Below are 4,846 nucleotides of genomic sequence, written 5' to 3'. Positions count from 1 at the left end.
CGGAACAGGCAGAGCGCAGCAATCCCTGTCTGCAAAGAGCTGGCGAGGGAGCAGGAGGAGCCGGCAGCCCCCAAGGGACCAGACCGAGACAAAGAATGCTCTTCACATACTCCCTGTCTGGCTTGTCTCGCACAATTCACAAACCCTTCTTCTCCCTCAGACACACCCTTCCCTCTTACAATTCATATTTCCTCTCTCACTCACACATATACTCCACATACCCTCTCACTCACAATTCATATGCCCTCTCACACAATTCATATACCCTCTCATAATTCATATACCCTCTCACAATTCATATACCCTCTCACAATTCATATACCCTCTCACAATTCATATACCCTCTCACTCACAATTCATATACCCTCTCACATACAATTCATATACCCACTCACTCACAATTCATATACCCTCTCACTCACAATTCATATACCCTCTCATAATTCATATACCCTCTCACAATTCATATACCCTCTCACTCACAATTCACATACCCACTCACTCATAATTCATATACCCACTCACACACAATTCATATACCCTCTCACTCACAATTCATATGCCCGTCACACAATTCATATACCCTCTCACAATTCATATACCCTCTCCCAATTCATATACCCACGCACTCACAATTCATATACCCACTCACTCACAATTCATTTACCCTCTCACTCACAATTCATATACCCTCTCACTCACAATTCACATACCCACTCACTCATAATTCATATACCCACTCACACACAATTCATATACCCTCTCACTCACAATTCATATGCCCCTCACACAATTCATATACCCACTCACAATTCATATACCCACTCACATACAATTCATATGCCCCTCACACAATTCATATACCCTCTCACAATTCATATACCCTCTCACAATTCATATACCCTCTCCCAATTCATATACCCACTCACATACAATTCATATACCCACTCACACACAATTCATATACCCTCTCACAATTCATATACCCTCTCACAATTCATATACCCTCTCCCAATTCATATACCCTCTCACAATTCATATGCCCACTCACACACAATTCATATGCCCCTCACACAATTCATATACCCTCTCACAATTCATATACCCTCTCACAATTCATATACCCACTCACACACAATTCATATACCCACTCACATACAATTCATATGCCCCTCACACAATTCATATACCCTCTCACAATTCATACACCCTCTCACAATTCATATACCCTCTCACAATTATATACCCTCTCACAATTCATATACCCTCTCACTCACAATTCATATACCCACTCACATACAATTCATATACCCACTCACACACAATTCATATACCCACTCACACACAATTCATATACCCTCTCACTCACAATTCATATACCCTCTCACTCACAATTCATATACCCTCTCACACACAATTCATATACCCACTCACACACAATTCATATACCCTCTCACACACAATTCATATACCCACTCACACACAATTCATATACCCACTCACAATTCATATACCCTCTCACTCACAATTCATATACCCTCTCACACACAATTCATATACCCACTCACACACAATTCATATACCCACTCACAATTCATATACCCTCTCACTCACAATTCATATACCCTCTCACTCACAATTCATATACCCTCTCACTCACAATTCATATACCCTCTCACTCACAATTCATACACCCACTCACAATTCATATACCCACTCACAATTCATATACCCACTCACACACAATTCATATACCCTCTCACACACAATTCATATATCCACTGACACACAATTCATATACCCATTCACACACAATTCGTATATCCACTGACACACAATTCATATACCCTCTCACACACAATTCATATACCCACACACACAATTCATATACCCACTCACTCACAATTCATATATCCACTCACACACAATTCATATACCCTCTCACACACAATTCATATACCCACACACACAATTCATATACCCTCTCACACACAATTCATATACCCACACACACAATTCATATACCCACTCACTCACAATTCATATACCCTCTCACAATTCATATACCCTCTCACTCACAATTCATATACCCTCTCACTCACAATTCATATATCCACTCACACACAATTCATATACCCTCTCACACACAATTCATATACCCTCTCACTCACAATTCATATACCCTCTCACACACAATTCATATACCCACTCACACACAATTCATATACCCACTCACAATTCATATACCCTCTCACTCACAATTCATATACCCACTCACACACAATTCATATACCCACTCACACAATTCATATACCCACTCACTCACAATTCATATATCCACTCACACACAATTCATATACCCTCTCACACACAATTCATATACCCACACACACAATTCATATACCCTCTCACACACAATTCATATACCCTCTCACTCACAATTCATATATCCACTCACACACAATTCATATACCCTCTCACACACAATTCATATACCCACACACACAATTCATATACCCTTTCACACACAATTCATATACCCACAAACACAATTCATATACCCACTCACTCACAATTCATATACCCTCTCACAATTCGTATACCCTCTCACTCACAATTCATATATCCACTCACACACAATTCATATACCCTCTCACACATAATTCATATATCCTCTCAGTTTCACAATTAATATACCCTCTTAAACACACAATTCATTTACCCGCTCCCACTCATACACAATTCACAGACCCTTCTCTCTCAACCACACACTTCTTCTCTCTTACACTTCGCTCAATCTCAAACACACACTTCCCAACAAACACACACATACTTCACATTTCCTCTCACTCGCATACATAATGCAAATACCCTCTCACACACACAATTCATACACCCTCTCACCCTCACACACAATTCAAGTACCCTCTCACAATTCATATAGCCTCTCACCCTCACACACAATTCATACACCCTCTCACTCACACAGACTTCATATAAAAGTCGCCATAGTCCCAGATGACCATAGGCTGCTTTCCACTTTGAGGGGGGAGCTGACTGGTGGTGGTTTAACCTGAGGGTCACCACACCTCAGGTAAGGGGCAAGGTTGAGAAGGTGGAGCTTCAGGAATGACCTCAGCCGCTACGGGGATTGAACCCACCCCTTTGCTCTGCATCACCAACCAGCTGTCTAGCCCCCAGAGCTGACCTGGCTCTGTTTCATACTTCATAAACCCTCACACACACAATTCATAAACCCTCTTTATTGTGCATCACATACCCTCTCTCACACAGATATAATTGCCACACCCTCTCTCTGTCCCACACCTAAAAACAGTTCATATGCTATCAGTCCGATATTCATACCTACAGACTATTCTGCTTTATTGCTATTAAATCCCACAATAAATTAAACAGATACACTCCTCGGGGTGTGTCTTTGTGAGCTCTATAGCTGTGGATAAATATTAAAACTAAACTCCAATCTGTTTTTGCACTCAGTGAGTTATGGTTCTGTCAACGGTCCATCAAATCCAGGGACATTGGAGAATTCTTAATCAGATTATATTGCAATCTGGCAAATAAATTGACACATTGTTGTTCCTTCTGGAAGCAGAGACCCGGATCGATAAATCTGCAATGTGGTTTATTGATACATCTGTATGGTTTACAAATATGATTCGCCAATTAAATTCTAACAAAAACATTGTTAAAAATGGAAAAGATTCTGCAGAAAAAATAAAAATCTTTTAAAATATGATATCTTGTTTTATATTTCCCAGGAGTCAGCAGTTTCTTATTGAGTTATGTCCACTTTCTTAATATCTGATAGTCGCCCAATTAAAGGTCCTAATTTGGACAAATCAGATTAAAAACTATACATCGTTTCCTCTTCCATTTTAATAGTGAAAAGTACAACTCCATGGGGGTTTACTCATGGTAGCTGGGTTGGTAGTTATTCTATAATGAAAGGAATACGATATCTGTTTGTACCAGTGTCTACTGTAGCTCAGTGAGTTGCCTTCTCTCTGAATCAGAAAGTTGTTCGTTCAAGTCATACTCCAGAGACTTGAGATCGTAATCTGTAGGCTGATATGTCAAAGCAGAACTGAAGGAATGCTGTAGTCGCCATCTTTCAAATGAGATGTCAAACCAACGTAACCCTGCTTTCCCAGGTGGTCACAAATGATACCACCGCCACTATTTAAGATAACAAACCAGACATTCTCCATGGGGCCATGACCATTCCTCAACCAACATTGACCGTCCGGCCATTTATTTCATGACCTTTTTGTGGGATCTTGCTGTGCACAAATTTGAGCATGTTTTCCTTTGTTACAACATTGACTGCCTTGCAAAGATATTCCTTTGGCTGTGAAGTCCTTTGGCACATACCACGATTGCGAAAGGGGCAGCGCGGTAGTACAGTGGTTAGCACTGTTGCCTCACAGGGCCAGGGATCCGGGTACGATTCACGGCTTGGGTCACTGTCTGCGGAGTTTGCACGTTCTCCCCGTGTCTGCGTGGGTTTCCTCCGGGCGCTCTGGTATCCTCCCACAAGTCCCCAAAGACGTACTTGTTATAATAATATTTTATAAGGACAGGAGGGAAGTCTTGTGGTGCAGTGGAAGCATCAGTACCTGTGTGACAGATGCCTGGATTCAAGTCCCATCCCAAGACTTGATGGCCATGGAAGGTGTCTTCATAATGTGGACAAACAGACCAAATATCAGCCTGTAAATCCTTCCAATGCATCTGATGGCAGGTGGTAATGCGGGCGAGTTCCCTGGGTATCCATCGTGCAGAAGGAAATGGAAAAAGACAGCAGTGCTTTGTCCAATATAAT

This window comes from Scyliorhinus canicula, chromosome 24 (genome assembly GCF_902713615.1).
Source record: "Scyliorhinus canicula chromosome 24, sScyCan1.1, whole genome shotgun sequence".
NCBI lineage: Eukaryota > Metazoa > Chordata > Chondrichthyes > Carcharhiniformes > Scyliorhinidae > Scyliorhinus > Scyliorhinus canicula.
Note: the sequence above shows the minus strand (reverse complement) of the source record.